This window comes from Lissotriton helveticus, chromosome 10 (assembly GCF_964261635.1).
Source record: "Lissotriton helveticus chromosome 10, aLisHel1.1, whole genome shotgun sequence".
Classification (NCBI taxonomy): domain Eukaryota; kingdom Metazoa; phylum Chordata; class Amphibia; order Caudata; family Salamandridae; genus Lissotriton; species Lissotriton helveticus.
In genome coordinates this window covers 821704562-821725942 of record NC_136071.1, presented here as the reverse complement: position 1 = coordinate 821725942, position 21381 = coordinate 821704562, and the positions used below count along the sequence as shown (strand labels likewise).

The 21381-nt window shown below is 42.3% G+C and overlaps 1 protein-coding gene across 1 annotated transcript in view; it reads left to right on the top strand.

Moving 5' to 3' along the window:
- The first annotated feature begins 11134 nt into the window (after positions 1-11134).
- APBB1IP (amyloid beta precursor protein binding family B member 1 interacting protein) overlaps positions 11135-21381 on the top strand; it is an 812218-nt gene continuing 801971 nt past the window's right edge. The window contains exon 1 of the mRNA XM_078663434.1: positions 11135-11304. The gene's annotated coding sequence lies outside the window, so the exon portion shown is untranslated. The remainder of the gene's footprint in view (positions 11305-21381) is intronic.

The following is a 21381-nucleotide window of genomic DNA, read 5'->3' as shown; positions in this document are numbered from 1 at the left end:
AAGAGGCATGTGAACTCGCATAGAAGGCCCGCCCGTTTGGCCCCGCCCACACACTTGCGGTGTGCACCGTCTTCCCGCCATTTACCCACTATGATGGACAGCTCACTCAAGGGTCACTGGAGACAACTCTTCTGGCACTTTACGCAGCTGTAGTGTAGGAAAAGCACTATACATTTACGCACACGAGGTAGAACTTACTGATTAGGCAGTAGAAAGTACTCCAGTAATATATTTCTAAAAATAAGCGAGATCGCGATTTTTCCACAAACTCGCTGATTTTATTGCAATTTTGCGTGAATTTACGGACCGCAGAAACTCAAAATTCACCCATACTTATTATGTAATAGGGCCTTACAGGGGAGGTCATGCCAATCACTTCGGTACCCAAACCCATAGTGTACCCTAGGGTATGTAGGTGTTTTCATTGTATCCTAGGTGTTTTTTCAGCATGGCACTGGCTCAGGGCCTGGTTAGTCATAGGCAGTTACTACCAGTATTAGTCAGCAAAATGTTGAGGGCATAGGATGACTTTGCAACAAGGCCTCTTTCTGCACCTCTGCTGGTTCTTTCTGCATATCTCTTGCTTCTTTCTGCACCTTTCTTCATATTTCTGGACTTCTATTGCCTCTTTCTGCATTTCTATTGCTTCTTTCTGCACCTTTCTTCCTCTTTCTGCACATGTCCTACCTATCTAGACATAGTTAGAAATTAGCATTTAAAAAACCTAGAAATTCACTCCAAAAAAAAATTGGTTTCAGGGACGTTATAATTAGAAGTTAGCATTTGAAAATCCTTTGAAATTCACTGAAAAAAACATAGGTTTCAGGGACATTATAGTTAGAAATTAGAATTTAAATACCATAGAAATTCACTGAAAGAACCACAGGTTTCATGGACACTATAGTTAGAAATTAGCATTTAAAAAACATTTTAAATTTACTGGTTTCAGGGATCTTATAGTTAGTTGGACATTTCAGTCGTACAAAACCACCAAATCAGTTGTTCTAGTTAGTTGAGGTAACTATAACTCATGCCGCTGCAATGCACTGCTGATGAGGTCATATATTACATCACTCATGACATGGTCAGTGACTTCACTGATGACACATAATTTGACTTTGTTTTTGTATTGTCATGAGAAGGGTGGAGGAGCACTATCAATTCCTACACAGAGATACAATGGTAAAATGAGGTTTGTCATCTACCTTTCAGTTGTATTGGATCCAGTAGCTGTAAGACTTCCTGGTTGTCTGAAATTAGTTGCAGATGTTTGTGTGCCATTGAGCAAAGTAAAGGAAGAGTGATGCGCCATACTTTATTTGCATATGTACCACTTTTATTTGAGATCCTATTAACACGAAGAAGGGCTCAGCATATGACAACAAGTAGGTTCACCAGGTATGAGCGAGAAATTCTTGCTGCAGAAAACATTTCAATTAAAAGGTGCAAGTCTCTCAATCAAGCAACTCTGCTTCCAATACTGGACAAACATTGTGAAGGCAGAGATACTTAAAATGAAGATGAAGAAAATAAGAGTGAGCATGACTGTATTGCAGTTACCGAGTTATGTACTTAGCCAATACATGATATAAAAAAAGACTCTTTTAGAAATGCCGGATCTCACTTTGTTTGTTGATTGTTCTTGTTTGAGGGACCAATGTGGAACATTTGAAGGATGAATATGGACTGTGTTCTTTTTCTGCAACTTTTGAAGCATCCAATTTGCTAGATGTGAATGCGATAATGTAGACAGACAGCCAATATGACTTTGGTGTGGGGCATGATTATGCAGTCAACTTTGGTCTCAGAGATGTTTGATGACATATTCTGAACATCCATGAAGAAGGGTTTGAATATACTTGATCTCGCTAATGCGATTCAGCAAACAAAGAGATTGCTGTAGTCAAGTGCACTGCCCATAACACTTTAAATGATTTCCTTACTCTTGGAAATAATGATGCTGATCTGTTAGCCAGGTATCGTGCACTGGAGGATGAACCAGGGGTTCAAGAAACTGAAAACGATGACCTAAGAATAAATACTATACAAAATACTGAAAATATGAACTGTGTCTTTTGTAAATAAATCCAGAGCTTTCTAAGAGAGTTGAGAGACCTTCTGAGGAAGGCTACAGAAGATGAGCAACAAAATGGGAAAAATTGGGATACATGAAAAATCATCAGAATTTGTGTGCTACTATTGAGAATAAAAGTATTCACTCTTGTTCTATGCTGTATCCTATTGGATGCTACTTTCACAAAATTTAACACTGGGGAGGAGACAGTATGAGTCAAATATTGAGAAAATATTGGAAAAATACAATTTTAAAAATGTTGCCCAAGATGTGTGATCCATGTGTTTGAGTTGTTAGATTAATAATCAAGAAAGGAAGGTATTAATTGTGAGGAATCATATTGACAGATCAGAGGGCCCATTTACAAGACTCTAAGCAGACTTTGTAGAGATGCCAGTTTACAATAGCTTGAAATATATCTTGATCATTAACTGCTTGTTTTCTAAATAGGTTGAAGCATACCCCATCTGGAGATCAAATCGCCTTACAGTCGTGAAACTTTGGTTGATGGAGTTGATGTTTAGATTTGGCCTTCCAACTTCTTTTGAGACAGATCATGGTTGACACTTCAGAAATGAAGTTTTGTAAATAATCGGCAGTGCCTGTCAAATAAATCAGATGTTTTATTGTAGTTATCATCCATAATCTTCTGGTGTGGTAGAGAGAGTAAATGGCAACCTCAAGAATAAAAGAAATTCTGTTCACCGGGGTTAAAGTGGCCTCATGCACTCCCACTGGTTTTACTGAGCATCAGATGTACAGCTGACAAAAAGGCTGATCTGTATGTCCATGAAGTTATCATAGGTAGAGCAATGGCATTGGCTCATATATATCTTCAGCTATACTAGTGTCAATAACTGATTATGTTTGTGTTAGATTACTGCAAAGGTCTGTGTGATATGGTGAAATCGGTCTCTCACTAGGGGAATGTAGAAACAAAAGCAACAAAAGACATATTATGCAATTGCTTGAAGCAGGAGACTGGATAGTGGTCTGAAAACACCTAATGCAGAACTGTCTGGAAGAGGGCTAGTGTGCACCCTATAAGTGATATTGGCAATAAATACTGTAGTAAAGTATGCAGGAGTCCCGCAGTGGATCCACGCTGCTCTCATGAAAAGAGTGCAGGCACCAGATGCAGAAATGGTTAAAACAACAGAGTTAAGCTTATGTTTGCAGCATGGATCCAGAGGGTTTGAATATTTTGGAAGTGTTTAAAAAGTCCAGATGAGTGAGAGTCAGAGTTCTGGTGAAGAACCTGGTACCTCTACCAGTGGTGATACAGTCCAGTTCCAGAGCAGGGATTAGAGTGAAGGGCTGTTGCAATGTCAAAGTCAAAGGCATACGTGGCAACACAAAGAGGTAGTCTCTGACTCAAACATTTAAGAGTTGCATTTGAAAATTTGAGTGACAAGAACATCCAGAGGAAGAAAACAATTCACAATAAGTCGCACTGTTGAGTTTGTTCAAGGTTTAACCTCGTCATTGATTGAAAAGACAGATGATAGAGAGAAAACTGAAGATAGCAAGCCACTAAAAAGAACATGTGAAAGAAAATACTGTGAGCCAGAGAAACAAGAGAGACTAGAGTCAATAAATGAAAATCCTGAAATTATTGAACTGGACTTATAAAATAGAGGGTGTGAATCACTTGTTGCTAAACGACCAGTGAGGAAGAGAACACCAAATACAGTATGCATCACCTGAACAGGTATACTTGGCAGCAGTATCAGAAGAGTCAGAGCCAGAGTCAGAGCCAGTAGTCTGTAGCCCAGTGTTTAATTGACAGACATGCAGTTTTGAGAGCGAGTTTATAAGTAAATCAGAGGAAGAAGAACTACCTTGAGAGGTTTTCTGAGTAGGAAATCTGTGTTTGATTAATAAATTAAGTGAAAGAAAATGTATTGAAAGCATGAACTGAATGCTTTTGAAAAGCAGAGACTATTTTTAATATTTTGTTTTGATTATTGTTTTTAAGAAATAGGAAGAAAAGAAGACATTTATTAATGTGTTAAAGAAGAATTTTAGTCATTTTGAGTTTTGGAGCTTCACGCATTTTTGTTGTAGTCGAAAATAGATTACAGTAGACACTATACAATTATTCATTTTATTGTGCTATTAATATCATAACTGATTCTAGTTAGCCTGTTGTTGTGCTTACTATTTCTGGTGGGACATGCCTCCACAAGAGTTGAATTAACTGCAGTACATAACGAAGTGAAACATAACATGATTAATCCTAAGGAGAGTTTCGTTTGGATTTCAAGGTAACATTTATACTAAAATGTAATCTGAATATTCAGAGATTATGCGTGTTAAGAATTGTTTCAAGTGTACTTTGCTTCCTACGTCTGCAGGTTAAGGTGTTACCTATTCACAGGTTCCAATTTTATATGGCCTATCTTGTACATTGTTTGTGAGCATATTTATTAACAATGATTTTTTGTCCATTACTTGTCTAATTTCAATGTATCATTGGAGGATCTTGATATTTTGGAGCGTTGAGGGCCTGATCAGGGTATTAAATATAGTAAATCTTTTAGAATAAGTGAAAAAATTAAGCATGAGACTAAAACCATTAAACAGGGATATGTGTGCAGCCTAAGAACAGAACAATATTAATGTATTAGGGAATATAATATAAGAGTAAAGATTGTGAGAGACTGGAGAGACAAAGAGGCCATAAGAGAGTAAATCAAGAATGAGGAAGATCTTAGAATATCAAATTTACATCCTACATTGAGAATGGGACAAGAAAGAAGAGGTGAAATGTGTATGGTGGTTTGAGGACCTCTTAAAGGTAGTAGGGCTAAATTTGTGGGATAAAGTGAATGTAAAAAATATGAAGAGGTGATTATTAGATTGAGGGAGAGCCGATTCTGAGAGGGATTTACTATGTGTGTGATAAGACTGCTTATTTTAATTTGCCAAGGAACTGTGTAAGATTGTGTTATCTTGCTTTGGTGTTTCCTAGCGTCTATCATATGAGAGTAATGGATGATGCAGCTGGTCTGAGAAAAGTGAATTAAGGTTTTGGATAGGTAGTTATAGATATATTAGGTGCAACTATTCTGTCTAAAAGAGTGGCAATGAATGATGTGAAGATAAGATGGTTGTCTACCTTGTTGGATAAACTTGCCTTAAGTCCTGCAGGGCACTAACTCAAATATATACAGATTTAATGGCTATTAGGTCTATGGTTATGCAGAGCAGTGTAGCATTAGCTATCCTTGTTGTGAAGGAAGGCAGTGTTTGGAAAGTACTAAAAGTTAAGAGGTGATGTACCTTCATACCTGATACCGGTCCTGTCATTAACACTTATAACATGAATATTACTAATATTTCTTGAAAGCTTCAATCTTTTGAAGAGCATGACTTCTGGGAACCTGTAGGATCATGGGTTAGTGAGATAGGGAAAGATATTAGTAAGGTTGGTCAATGTACTGATAATTTTGGAGTGGGACTAGTCTCCCACTGGTATGTAATGTTTACAACGCAACTTTTACAACGCACTACCATTACAACGAAACTTTTACAACGCAACATCCATTACAACGCATACATTTACAACGCAGTCACTACAACGCATGACACTACAACGCACACCACCACAACGCATACCATTACAACGCAGTCATTACAACGCATACCATTACAACGCAAAACTTACCATCCAATACTTACCCTACTGTTGCACCCCCTGGAGTTAGAATAGTAATTTTAACCCCTACACTATCCAACACTTACCTTATTTGCAATGTAATGTAATGCGTTGTAATGGTATGCGTTGTAAATGTAGTATGCGTTGTAGTGGAATGCGTTGTAAAGGTATTTTTTAAGAATTCGTTGTAATGGTATGCGTTGTAAAAGTGTGCGTTGTAATGGATGTTGCGGTGTAAAAAAAGCGTTGTAAAGGTATGCGTTGTAAAAGTGTGCGTTGTAACGTCATCCATCCCTCCCACTACTAACCCCAGTAATAATTATACTGATTTGTGCAATTATTTTGTTTCTCTTCTTAAAGTTTTGTGGATGCCTAAATAAAAGTTGTAAATATAAGGTAAATCAATTTCATTAAAGAGAAAAATGTCTGACCATTGAGATGGAGAATATCAAGGATTGTGTCTACAAACAGCTATAGATAATGCAAGAATGTTAGAAATGGGGGATCTAGTTGGCAAGGGTTTGCGCCTTTGTCCGAGTAGGGACCGTTTCTTCTAGTCAGGATATGAGAGTTACAATCCTAAAATAACCCCTGTTCACCCCCTTGGTAGCTTGGCACCAGGCAGTCAGGCTTATCGTAGAGGCAGTGTGTAAAGCATTTGCATATAACCAACAGCAACACAGTGTAAGCACTACAAAAGGACTCCACACCAATTTAGAAAAATATCCAATATTTCTATCAACTTAAGATAAGACCAAAAACGATAAAAATCCACAATACAGTACGTAGAACTCTTCAGTTATCCAAATAAACTTGAAATAAAGTTCCTTTAAGTCGATAGCTCCGTCTGGGGCTATCACGGCATTGTGAACAACAAATTCCAAACAGTTCTGGCTGACCGCCCGTCGCGGGCCAGCTACACTGTCGGGAAGACCCGCAAAACAGTACCTTTAGAAATACAGGGCATCGGTGACCTCTCGTTGAGCTCTGACAGCACGGCGTCCGCAGGCGTCAGTTCCAGAGGTCGGAGCAGGAGTCGCCAGGCCCTTGAAGTCACACGCGTTGCAGATCAAACTCCTCGCAGATGAAGTCAGGAGCGCTGGTGTCGGTAGGCGTTGGGTGCTGCGGTGCGAAGTGCAGTGGCGCTCGTTGCAGTGCTGGCAGGTCATGGTGTAAGCAGCGTCGTCATCGTTGCTGAAGCGCTGTTGTCGGCAGACGTACTGGAGTCAATGGCGCCGGCAGGCCAAGGCTGCGCTGCTGGAAGAGGACCGTGTAACTTACGAGCAGTGCCCTCGGACCATGGTGCAAGCAGCAGCGTTGATGTTGGCGTGAAGCGGCATCATCAGGTATACCAAGGCAACGTTGTGAAGTGAGGCGATGCGGAGTGCTGTGCCCACAGGTCACGGTGCAAGCCATGGCTTGGTGGCGGCGTAAGCAGGAATTGTCGGTGAGACCAGGGTTGCGGTGTGGCATTGTGGCGGTGCTCTCTGTGGTGCCTTCAGGACACAGAGTCGGCAGCAGCATTGTACACGGCGTCAGATTGCTTTTCTTCTGTTGCAGCACAAAACACACAGTCCCCACTGCTGAGGGCAGAAGAACTTGAAGTATTTGCCATTCCTGGGACTTCTTGAACAGGGGGAAAGCTCTACCTCAAGCCCTTGGAGAAACTCACAAAAAGAGTTTGCAGAAAGTTCCAGTCCAGTCCTTTCACTGCCTGAGACAGAAGCAGCCACTGCAGGCCAACATAGCAAAGTGGTAGTTCCTCCTCAGAGCTTCTCTGCTCTTCTTCTTGGCAGTCTTCTTGGTCCAAAAGAGTTCTGAAGTTTAGGGGTTTGGGCCCCACTTTTTATAGCCCAAAATCCTTTGTTCTCTGGGGGCATAGAGTGTCTGTGCCCAGCCAGACACAGTTCTGCCCTCTCTGGTGCAACTTCCCGGCAGGAGGTGGAGACAGCAATGTCAGAGGCAGACCAGGCCCATTCAGGTGAAAGGAAATCTCCTCCCCTACTCTAAATGCAGCCCAGTTCTATTCAACCCATCCCTGACCCATCTAGACTCTCTGAAGCCACTGCTCCTCCCCAGCCCCTGTCATTCAAAGCCAGACAGTCAATCCACAAACCCAGCAGTGGCATCCTGGTTGGCTAAGTATGAAAATACCTACTTTCTAAAAGTGGTATTTTCAAACACGGAATGTACAAATCACCTTTACTAAAAGTTGCATCTTTAGATTCTGAGTTCAGGCATACTAAACTTTATTTTCCTACCTTGATCCCAGGGGTGGTTATATGTATAAGATGCTATAAAAAAATTCCCCATTCTGTCCTATGGGAAGAGGTAGCCTTGCAATAGTGAAAACGAAATTGGCAGTAATTAACTATCAGGACATGCCACACACACCAGGGCATGTCCTACCTTTCACATACACTACACTCTGGCTACAGGGGTACCTTGGGCCTTCCTTAGGGCTGAGTGATATGTAAGAAAAGGGAAGGTTAGGGCCTGGCAACTGGGTACACTTGCCAAGTCGACATGGTAGTACCAGACTGTGCACAGACTCCTGCAATGGCAGGTCAGAGTTACATTTACAGGCTGCTTCTTTTGGGTGACACAACCAGTGCTGCAAGCCCACTTGCAGCATTTGATTTACAGGCCCTGGGCACACACGGTGCACTGTACTAGGGACTGACTAGTAAGTCAAATCAGCCAATCATGGAAACACCAATCCCTAAAACAATTTACAATAGGAGCACTTGACACTTTAACACTGAACAGCAGTGAGAAAGTGCACAGAGACACTAAACCAATGAAAAGAGTCAAAACTGGGAGGTCAGAAAGCAAAAAGACAGGGGAAAACTCCAAAAGATGCCAAGTCTATCAAAGAAACTTACAGGAAGAAGCAATACATGATGCCAATAGAAAAGAGTTCCTGATTAATAAAGTTATAATCATTTTTTGTGATTATAAAATAATCATAGGGGGGAATTGCTAGATTGTTTTTTGGGGGTTTATATTTTGTGCATTAAGAATGACAATTACAATGACTTTTCACATGTGAATCTGTATATATAGGTTGAATTAACATTATTGACCGCTCTCCAGATGTTGTGGAACAATTACTCACCGACTTGTACACCGCCATTTCTTTTTAAGCGTATCATTTCCCTGTCGAATAACTCTTACTTTACAGGAAAATAGTTATTTTTAATTACTCATTATGACTGTCGCAATCGAGCCAGTCTCCCTCCTAGTGGAATACAGGAGATCACTTGAAGAACGGGACATTCAAGTGACGTCCCCTATGATGATTTAATCCACATAACCCGAGAGGCGGAGAATCAAGGTATACTGCCCACGATGTATTGTGGTTGAGGGTCTCCAATATTGTCTATGTGAGACTGGTTTATTGACACATGTGATCTATTCCCTTTTGATGTCAATGTTTCATATGTTTGGAAGCTGGATGGATCTCGTCTTCTTTCTCCCTCCCTTTTGATGAGATGTGTAATAAATATGACACATTTTCCTATTAAACGCAATCTTGGACAAGATGGATACTATCTCTGCCACTCTCTCCTCTTCTCTGCAGTGCACAGTCTGGCCGATGTGTAATGGGTTAATGGTGTAATTACATTGTCATGATTTCATTGCTTTCAATTAACTTTCTCCGGTGCCCTATGATTTGAAACGTAGTCACGGTCTCTTCCGCTCCCTTCTGTTGTGAATACTAGTCAATTCATTCTGTGAAAGTTCCATTGCTTAAATATTTCATGTTGATTTGAATATCTAAGGATGGTATGAGCAAAGAGGTTGTTCAATCAATCAGGAAATTGTGAATCGTGCTACTCAACCGTGAGGGTCTCAAGGCGCTGGGGGGGGACAGCTCTGAGTCAGCCGAAGAGCCAGGTCTTGAGGCTCTTCCTGAAAGAGCGCATAGTGCAGGGTGGGGGAGTGTCCGATGTTTATCAAGAGCTCGTTCCAGGTTTTTGCTGCGATGTAGGAGAAATCTGTTCCACCCGCTCTGGCTCTACGAATGCGCAGGGCGAGGGCGAAGTCAGCGAAGCAGAGGTTTTCTTGGAAGGAGACTCTTTCGTTGAGGTGTTTGGGTCCGGTGTTGTGGAGGGGTTTGTAGGTATGGGTGAGTAGCTTGAAGGTTACTCCCTTCTCGACGGAGAGCCAGTGGAGGTCTTGCAGGTGTTGAGTGATGTGTTAAGGTCATAGGTTGGCAGTGCACTGGTGGGGCAGACCCAGCGCTGTACTGCCAAAATCGTAATCAGGCCCTACGTGAGGTACCCAGGGATATGAATGCTCCAATGCAGGGAAAGATACCGTGTGATGGTAGGTGTCCAACACACGTCCAACTTTACACATTAAGCCACTCACTCAGATATGCACTCTCGGCTACACTATGGGATATGAATGTTCATTTGTAGTGCAAGGGGGCGGCACCAGTTATAGTTCAAGCAGGGTTGTCAATGGTGATGTCATAAAAAAATTTGTCAGCTATTAGGTTATCATTGAGGTCATGTATGATGTCATTCGTATTGCAAGGTGAACATGTAAGTTATGGTTAGCGTAGATAAAATCGCCACTGCAATATTCCTTTGATAAATATCAGAGAATCAACCAAAGCGCCTCAGGCAATGTATAGCATTTTTTGCACTTTTTACGCGTTCGCACTAGCAGTACTTTCTCAACTTCCTCTGGGGCTGATATAAGACAATATATTCAAAATAAAGATATCGTTTCGTTCCAGAAGTTAATACTGCTATTTTAGTCGTTGCCTTTCACCTGCTGCCTTAGCTGATTTCACTATCTGAAGCCTCCTCGGTTTGGGTGTTGCCGCTGTTTCTAGGTTTTTTTTCTCTTGTACTTTTCTGTTATTGAACGCCTTGCTCCTCAGAAGGAGGTAGAAACTGTGTTTTTCATGGCGTACAGCTTCTTCGACTGTACCTCACGTGCCTCTGTGAGTTAATGCCAGACTACTGTACTAGTCCATGATAGGTCACGGGCAGGCTGAGCTTTTAATGAGTGTTTAGAAATGCTGCGCTGCATTGGCACGCGCGACCAAATTACTACTCACGTTTAATAAGAGTGTTTACCTCGCATTCAACACGGATGAGGCCTTTTAGTTAAGAAAGTCTTTGCATTCAGGATATGAAAGGTCTGTGTAAAATATTTTTTCCCTTATTTTATTCGACTCTCCATGTTGTACGAAGGTGCACATATTAAGACGGGAGTCCCGCACGGGTGGTGCAAGAATGATCTCCGCTCAGCTGTACATTTTTTGAGCGCGCGCATGCTTGTTACGGCCTCCTGTTCGAACATGCCTTTTTTAACTCCGACACGTTTGGGGTCGTGCCGCAAAGCGAGACAACATGACACATTTCGCCATGATTTGACTTGCAGAGATACCACTTCCTTTTAGAGGGGAAACAACGTGTTGCTGCTCTGCAAAGGAGAAGTGTTTCGTAACAAAGTGTGGGGCAAAGAGCTGGCGAGGAAGCCTGTTAGTCACCTACAATCCTCCGACTAAACATTTGTGAGCTGTAAAAGAGGGAGCAACTTTGTCAAGGTGAGAGACTTTGCTGTTCGTTTGTAATAATCATAGGTCTGCCTGTCTGAGTGAATGAAGTGTCTGTAGGCGAGGTTCGTGTGTGCTCTTGTTTACCTGCCGCCCGGAAGAGAAATACAAAGTATACAGATAACAGAGAGAATGCTAACGTGTAGTCTAAAGAGTAAAATATATAAATGCGCGTCACACGGGCACTTATAGTCGCATGCTGGCCGAATGCTAACAGAAAACTACAAAAAAAGTGTGTTTTTTTAAATGTAATTTAATGCCAGGAGTTCTCTAGCATGCTAAACCATACAATTCGTAGTGCACAAGAAAAACGCTACTTGAAAAAGTGTTATAAATAATATGCATGCCCACAGCTGCTAGTACGCATAAAAAACAGTGTAACGACACTTGTCACGGGATCAGCAGTGTTTGTCTATGGATCGCTCATACCAGTGGCATGTACAGATAGGCAAAGGTGGGTGGGGCAGGGCCGAAGGCTACACGTTTCTATGATGTTCTTAGAAGGGTATTTATTTTTTACGGCGATACTGGAAAGCACATTCCACAGTTACGTATGGTTTGTTGGAACTGTAAAGTTGAGTTGTCTGTCAACCACTGGAACTCGGTGGCCATTTTAGTAGTAGTGTATGCTGCATTTGCGAAGGCTTTCTCCCAACGCAAACATGTATGAAAATAAATATGCCACTCGTTTCATTATACTTGTTGGTTCCCATCACTGGTGTACATCGAGTTGAGATTGTGAGGGACACTTGCAAATTAAGGAGCGGTGTGGGGGAGGGAAGTGGAAAAAAGGAAGGGAAAGGATGGATGTTGGAAAAAGAGAACGAGAAGCGAAAAATGAAACAGAGGAAACGGAAAAGAATGATGCTTAAATGATAGGGTGAGACGGATGCTATTTGTCCTCCTATGTGGTAAAATGTAGAATATACTTTAGTTAAGGTGACACCTGTAGGCATAGAAACGTCGAAAGGAGTAGGGTGAAATGTGTGTCATGCATAATATAACATTTATTTGTAAATGGCGCTAATATGACAGATATTTATTGTTACCCAACTTAATGGTTCTTTGTTTAATTGACCTCAGAAGGTTGAAAGGATGAGTGCACCCACAGGTATTCGAACCTGTGACCATGAGGTCATACACAGAATTCTTTAGGGTATGCATTAGTCTAGGGAGCCCAGCGTCATCTGCCAACGCCGAGGTAATATGAGTTATTTATTTAATTTTCCCTTGTCGTCTGTCGAAATCCCCCCACACTCCCAACCTAGCCCCACACCGCTATTACCTCCACTGGCGCTGCTGATCAACTGGGTGAGAATCAGGTTCATGCCTCAGTACCACCACGCTTCATGAAAAATTGTGCTGCCTAGTAAACTCAGGAACTAGGCAGGCAGGCCATGTAAAATACAGAGGTTCCGTTGGAATCGGTTTTAATGAGTTTAGTTGTACTTCATAGAAAAAATGTGTACTACCACACATGGTCGAGTATGGATGCTCCTGGAAAAGCATTTGTAAGAATACGTAATTTTTACTGTTGTTTAATTTTTCTTTTGTTAATCAGTCCTTAAATAGTAGCCATTTCTTCTATTCATGGATAGTATAGGTATATCACAAGCAATCAATGTGCCACAGACGCTAGTGTGATCATGCCACGGTGCTCCAGTGATTAGCTGAAGTGAGTTAAATGAAACTGTTCACAGTTATGTGTGCAAGAAGTCTTGAATTTCTTCGTGAATAATACCCCAAATGAGGCACTTGATAGGTAGTCATTGGGTGTAATTAAGGGGGGCACTTTTTCCAGTGACACCGCTTGCTGGATAAATGGCTCAATGAAAGGCTCCATAAGAAATCATTTTCAGATAAGACTCCTTGGTGAGTCGTGGTGATTACTGCACACTTGACAGCTTTCACGCTTTTTGAGAATATGGGTGATGCAGTCTTACCAACTCATCTACTCAGAAGAACCATTTCAAACATGGATACATGTGCAGGTTCACCACTAGCCAGAGTGATTGTATAAAAAAAGTTCTAATTATTTAAACAAAACAAGGGAACCCAGGGCGCAATATGCTAAGGACCTTGGGTAGGTGCTTATTTTTAAAGACAGTGGTCCTTAGACAAGAGGGAGATTTATAAGAGAATGAATATAGACCAAATAGAACTATATTTTTTTTAAAGAAATGTCCAGCCGGACAATTTATTATCTTGATGAAAATGATCACAAAGCAATAAAACACAGAGTGTGATAAAAGTGGGACACCAGCCGATGTCCGACTAACACACTAGGGGAACACAAACAAAAGGGAAAAGTGGTAGGCAATATCGGGTCATCTGAATATCATAAATCATAAAACAGATAATCCACAATATACACATATGCAAGAACAATTCGTGTCAGCTATGCATTTAGTGCATTTAGGTCGACGACGTTTCGAACCATACAAAATATCGGTTCATCCTCAGGACAGAGAATAGTTGCCTAAAGAATTAACAATCACAGTTGTGCCCACTAAGTGGGAATCAATATGCCATACAATAACAGAAACAATAAAAGGGAAAAAGGGGAAGACATAAAAGGATAAAACATGTCAGTAAATCAGACCCTTATCAAAACTGTGTATACAGTGCAAAACTCAAACCATGCCAAGGCGGAGTGAGATGCGTGCTAGATACAAGCAGTGAGCTGGGAGTTGAAGGAGCGAAGTGGGTGGCGCGACATCCCAATAGTGACTCAGACTGACAGATTTTAATTTGAACAAGCATTTACAATGCAACGTTCTCGGCATTGCAAAAGTTAGAGCTATTAGCATTGTAAATGACAACATTTTTATTTATGTGTTGTTTTGAAAACCGATAAATAAATGGCATTGTCATTTACAATGCCAATAGCTTAATCTCTCGCAAATGCCACACACAAAGACACAGACCCACACACACACAGAGCCATCCCCCCACACACAGCCACACACACACACACACACACAGACCCACACACACACAGACCCACACAGACAGACACACACACACAGAGACACACACACAGACAGACACACACACACACACACAGACAGACACACCCACACACACATTGAAAATTCAATAGGTCTCGCCTTTGATTAAGTTAAAGCCATTTACTTCGCTAATGGTATTGTATAGCAAAAAAATGGCTTTAACTTAATCAAAGGCGAGACCTATTGCATTTTTACATGCTTGTTTTCCTCTGTCACTTTAGCCCAAGCCTCCCAGGAGAGGGTTGTCTCTGCACACAGTAAATGCGAATAGCAAATGAAGTAAGAAAATAAATGTACTAGTGCGAAAGAGAAACAGTTCATGTGCACATCATATGGCAAGAACACAAATCCCATCACACCTGGGATCACTGTACATTGTGGGAATTTTGCTGAGACTGCCCTTCCCCCTCCCCGTGTTGATTTTGTGTTCGTTGTATTTAGTTCCAAGTGTTCCTAAAGGCAACTCAAGTGAGCCGCTGGCTTTAGGAAGGTGAGAGCTGGCAGCTGGTGATGGCACTCTCATTTCCTCAGATGTGAGATTCTGATCAAATTATTTGACTGACAGGTGCTTTGAATTGCCAATAAGAAAATAAACGTGTATGGCACTAGCTAGTACCCTCCCTTTGACTTTCGCCCCCTTTCAATTGCCCTAAGGGCCTCACAGCAGTGTCTGATCTCTACACCTCCTGTGTAAGTGCTCCGGTTACTACAAAATGAACGCCATAAAGCGCTCCACTGCTGTTTGCAGTTAGGTGTGCGCTACCCAAAGATCTAAAACCCCACAATTCAGTAAAATGATGCTCCCACAGACACACACCTCGGTTCGGTCCCGCCCTTATTGGAGCCCCCTGTGCTCCGGACGCTGTCGGGGATCACTGTACACTGGTCCCCTTTGCCTCGGGGTAGGACACCATGTGCTCGAATACGAAGGAGAAACCTCGCACCAGAAAAGCTGAATAAATCTGAAAGGAACCGGTACAAAAGACCAGGCAGGTGCAGTGGGCAGGTGTGGTGGGAAAAGCAAACATTGCAGTCAAAGATAAAACATAAGGAGACAAGGCAAGGTGTTTAGGTGGGAAAAAAAGATGAAAGAAGGAACAAAAACGGTCAAGCAGTCAAGAGTGAAAAAGGTATTTAGTAGTTGATGGCGGGCAGACAATTACAACAGTTCTGTTAAGGGATACAGTGAAAAAAAGGAAATAAATTGTGAATCATTAGCATAGAAGTTGTACGAAAAAGTAATAGCCAAGAGAAAAGACACGTTTATCTATCTATTTATTTATTTATAAAGTATTATATAGCGCGAACTTGATCCCGAAGGATAAATGAGCACTTTACAGTTAGAGGGAGAGGAAGGAAAAAGATCACAACAAGACTAAAATGGTGAAACAATATGCATAGAAACATATGGTGCAAACAGGACAGATCCTATCTAATTAAGGATTAATGCAAAGTGGGCTAGTCAATGATAAGATGATATCAAGGGAGTGAAGATACATAATGATGTAAGGGGGCGAATACAATTGTAACAAACAGAATTATTAGCCAATGCTTTAGTATTTACAGAGCGATTGGGGTCCATCGTGTTAAGGTAAGAACTTATTCATGAGGAATCTTTTTGCTTCCACTTTGAAGGCAACCTTGGAGGAGATTCTACGAATTTCCAGTGGAAGAGAGTTCCAAATTTTTGGTGCAGCGCCAGAGAAGGCTCATTGGCATGTTCTCTTTTTGCGGAAGATCTGAAAGGTGCGCCTAGGACAAATCTCTGAGGTACACCACAGATAAGAAGGAGAGAAAGAGAGCAGTGGACAGTGAGATATAAACAGAACGAAGTACCGTAGGAAAAAGACGCAAGGAGTGGAAATGGAATGAAAAATGGAGTGAAAAGTGGACAGTCCACTGGGTCAAAAGCTGAAGAAAAATCAAGTGAGGTAATTAAAGAGGAAAGTTTATTGTACCTGAAACACTGAAGATGGTTAGGTTGAGTTTGGGCTGGACTGTTCCCCTAGGGAGCAAGGTCAAGACTGATTTGCATATGGCTGGGTCCAAACTGGGTGGGATGGTGGCCAAAAACCGATGGATTAAACCCAGATCGGTGACTGAGTGAATGTTTGACTTATTCTGCATTCCATCCATCATCTGTTCTTTTTGTTTTTGTCGCACTAAGTGGAAAGGGAATGCCCAGACATCTCTCCCATGCTCGCTTACCTACTAATTAAAGTTAGCTTGGCTGATGAGTGGAAACACCCCGAAACTGGTCCCAGGATGCTTGTTTTTGGTCCAGGGAGGACCTGGCATAGCAGTTTGGGCTGGGCTATTCCCATGGGTAGCAAGGTGGAGACTAAATTGCATATGGTTGGTTCCAAACTGGAATGGATGGCTCCAAACTGGAATGGCATGGCATGGCAAGCAAGAAATCGATGGATTTGACCCAGATCTGTGACTGGGGGGTAAATGCTTCATTTATTCAGCGTTCCGTCCATTGTCTGTTCTTGATGCAGCTCCCAGAATGGGAATACTAAAAGGATACAAGTCATCCAATCAAAAGGATGGTAAAGAAACTATGCTAGGGAGGGTAAAAAACAAAAAGTAGGAAGTAAGCAATTGAATATAAGCAAGCAAATAGGATTATCATGCAAGCCAATCAATGGTAAATAATGGGCTGGGCCAAAGCCCAGACTAGGTTTTGGTGTTGTCCACAAAACATGTTTTCGAGATGAGCTCTACACAGGAAGACAAAGATATTTGCCAACTATTACACAGTTGTTCAAGTGGGAAATATGGAATTCAGCTGCAAGACTCACCTGACTTAAGTTTTGAACTCAGTCATTAGATCACATCTCTCTGCTGTCCCACTATGCTCAAATTCTTTTACATGGTTATGTGAAAAGAAGAAACAATTTATCAGGTGCTTGAATGATAGAATGGAATGGAATTACACAATTGATTCAGCAGTCAATTCTGAGGACACTATCTCCAACCACAGTGTTATGTTAAAAAAAGTTAAAGTAATCAATGTTCTATTTTGTATCATTAAAATCTCAGACTTGGTCCCACAAATGGATATCACACATATGAAAGTGATGAAATACCAAACGATCCTTGAGACTTTGTGTGATCCAGGTTTACCTTTTAAAAATACGGTAACCTTTTGGATGGCATCCTTTACATCGCCCTGCCAAGCAAATGGCAATGTGATGCAGGTGATCCCAAGCAAAAAACAAGAGGTTAATCCTGTGAGGCTACTATTGTGAATAAACCCCAAACGTACCCTTGACAGATGTGTCAGCTGTAATTCATATGTTAGATCCCTAACTATACCAACCCACCCATCAATTCATCTGAAATAGGTAAAAACACATAGTATTTCAATGGGTGCAGGTAGCAAAAGGATGACATGATGTGCTATATAAAAGAAAGGTACAGTCAAAAATGAAAAAGTAAATGCTGATTCTCTCAGCGGCACACCTACTTATAAAGTGGGGGTTCCTGTGTCCAGGGAGTATTGATGTCAGGTGTGGATGTGTTCCATTGGGGGGGGGGGGTGGAGGGGGTGGGGTGAAAGGATGTCAAGTAAGGAACATCGTGCTTCCCATGCTAGGTATGGGACTCTGGAGGGTGTGGACCAGGTCATGGCTCTAGGTTTGGGGCTATGGTGTTTTGGATTCGGGCAGAATTAAACCTTATTGAGATTTCCCAACTGATGACGAAGATAAGGGATGATTTGGTGGTGTGAGCTGCCATCACAAACTGTGAGGGATGTTTTGTGGTTGGGGTCATAGGACATACAGCTAGATACCACAGTGTTTGGGGTGGATGTGTGGATGGATAACTGGGTATGGAACAGTTTAGGCAGGCATGATTGAGTAAAAATACTTTGGTCTTTAGAGGTGTGCAACTTGACACAGAGGTTTTGCTGTGGCAGGATGTAGGTGGCAGGACACTAGGTAATGCCTTCCGTGAAGAGTATGGAAAAGGGTGCACGCCGGTTGTTTAGGTTTGCTGCTGTGGGTGAGGACAAGCACTAACTCTTTTGAATTCAGAATGACCTGGGTGTTTTAAAACGTCAACAAATTAGGACGCATAATAAAATCAGCGACTGTTTACTTGCAACACCCCAATTTAAAACATATGTATCTTAGGTACATATTAAGTTTAGGGGCATACTACTAAGTTTACATATTTTAAAATTGTGAATAAAATGAAAATTAATAAATGAGCTTAAAGAAAGTGCCACCGAAACTCTGAAACAAAGAAAAAAAATTTAGCAATTTATGCTAGAATATTCTGAGAATAAACTTGAGTCTCCATAGAGCTTCTAAAGAGATGCAGGAAATAAGAAATCAGGGCATTTATTAAGGTGCCCAGAGTGATCTGTGCTTCAAGGAGCTGTAAAGGAGACTGCAGCGTATTTGAGAGATGTTAGCTTAAAGCAGTTTCGAACAGTGCTGTCAGGGTGTTGTCTGAAGGTACATAACAGAGGAACTGCCAAACCACTGTAGCCCACGCCAAAGACCAGCTGCATGAGGGGAAAAGCAAAGATTTCAAACAGCCAGATGCAGCCTCATTACCACCATATAACCCCTTAGGGTATTACTTGGAGGTTTAAATTAGCCTACAACCAAACAGGATTAAACTCCTTACTAAGAGCCACGGGGTCCTTAGTGAAGCCCTGCCAGATCATTCAAAACTACATTCAACACTACATACAACATGCGCTCTACAAGAGACGGCATGACAACAAGCGTGTGGGGCCTTATTGCCGTACTGTCCTTTTAAAGGTAAGCACAACCCAACATGTATTTTCCCCAGAAAAATGACGACGAACAAGTGCAAGCAGGGAGTGGGAGCTTGAGGAAGTTCATCGGCGACCACGTCACACTGAACAGAGTGTATGACTTAGAAAACTAAAAAATACAACAGCGAAGCAGTCTTATACACAAGTTAGATCAGAGTAAAAAAGGGATCAGTCTACCCCATCAAACGAAGAGGCAGAAGAGGGGCATGCCCCCTCCACGCAACAGGAAAATATTGATTCTAAATAGAATAAGAACGACAGCGAATACTTAACCAATACACATAAAAGTGATAAACAACAAGCCTCTATGAGTAACGAAAGACAGCTGGCAAGATGGAGCACCGTGGCAGCTGACAGGAGCCAAGGATGGAAGGAAGAGACGAGAGTACTGCGTCTGCAGCGTCGAAGAGCCGCGTGCCGCGCTTTGTGAATAGGCGCGACTGAGGGATGAATGGAGCGAGGTGACGGCACGATGACGGACTTCTCTGCCCACACATACACACAGACTTCCCCAGCTGCCGCATCCGCACCGCCGAACCAGGTGCCCCAGGCGCGCTGCCCCGCAGAGCTCTAACAGTTCAGATCCTGACCTCGAAGGACGGGCACTTCTAGGTGAAGAAGCGACGCGTCTGCTCCTCAGGAGTCGGGAAGGCGAGGGCTACCGCACTCCCCTGCCTCAATCTGCAGCTAGTTTCATCTGCCTGTGCATCATTCGGGGGTGCCGACGCTCGTCCACAACTCCGCCGGGTTATCGAGGCGAAAGGAAAAACGAAACTTAAGGAGCTCACGCGCGACGCGCGCGCGACCAAATCCTAAAGCGCGCGTCGTAATCCGACTCTGCCATGCTGTTTGAATGCGGTGCATGGTGCGCGTGGCCAGCTCCTGTCCCAAATCCTTGTCGGCTTTTGCCGGCTGAACTGATCACAATAGTTCTCTGCGAGAACGCGCTTCGCGCGTTTCTAGCCGAGAACCAAAAAGGGGAGGTGAAGAGGATCGCTATAGTGCGAATTATACAGGTGGTCTGTGTCTAGAAATATAGCCAAGGTGAAGGACTTCTGAGGGGTTGTAAGAGTGACAGTGCGGGATAAGTCTACACGAACAGTGGCAACGAGTGGCTTACCAGTGGGGTGTAGCTGAAAGGGGTTCAGCGCAAAACGCAATGTTGAGCAATAATCTAGGAAAGGAGGAATTAGATCATTAAAAACGATCTACTAGCCATTAATTGAGTTGCCATAATAATGGGGGAAAGAAAGCTTACCAATGGATGGGTCCAAGGCAATTATTAAGGTGATCTGTGAGGAAAGGGAGAGGGTAAGCTAGGATATCGATAATTGCGTGCAAAATAAAAGGTAAAGTGCTCTGCTAATTGAGCTTACCAGCGGGAAAATGCCCTCGATGAAAAGTCTGTGGGGAGGGAAAGTAACCATAAAACATTATTACGGGTTCAGAAGGATCGTGTTAATTGCCTCGAGCATGCCGCGCATCTTCGTAGGCTTACCTGACAATATGAAAAAGCAGGTCCACAATGGGGGTCCTTGCAGGCGTGAAGATTCTACACGACTCGCACTCGGCGAAGTGTAAACATAATAAGGAAGTAATTCGCGATCACGTGGAAGCGAGTGACCTATGGGAACACGGCAGAAAGTGTCGGCCATTTTGGGTAGGTCACGAATTGTGAAGGCTAATGCAGCAAGGGCGTATGTGGCGGCCATCTTGAGTATGCTGGGGCCAAAGGGTCCGCAATTAAGAACAGAACATACAATTGCATAATCGCTCTAAGAATCAAAGGAGTGCATTTCGAAATTCCCACAATGTACAAGCACACAGTGACATGTTTACAAGGTCAAGCAATATTTAGACAATGTCAAAAATGGGCAAGAATTATAAGACACGAAAATAACTTTTTACAATAAACACAAAGGGGTGAGATTAGTGGTAGAAAATTCATAAATAAACCAGTCAAAGTCATGTACTACTATGCAAAAGTCAATGGTCCAGTACACCAAAAGACGTAGAAAAGTTCCATTAGGCAGGGCAACGCTGAGGCCTAGATCAAGGAGGTCCAATCCTCGGTGCGATTCAGGCCAGTGTGCAGACTCTGTGTCTTCAGTATCCAACGTAGTTCCTCCTTGTTTAATAACTGCTGTAAGTTACCTCCACGGCTGGGGAGTCTAATCACAGAAATAATAGTCCATTTGAAGTCCATTTCAGTGTGAGACAGTTCGGTAAAATGATGCACAAGGGGAGCATTGGGAGTCC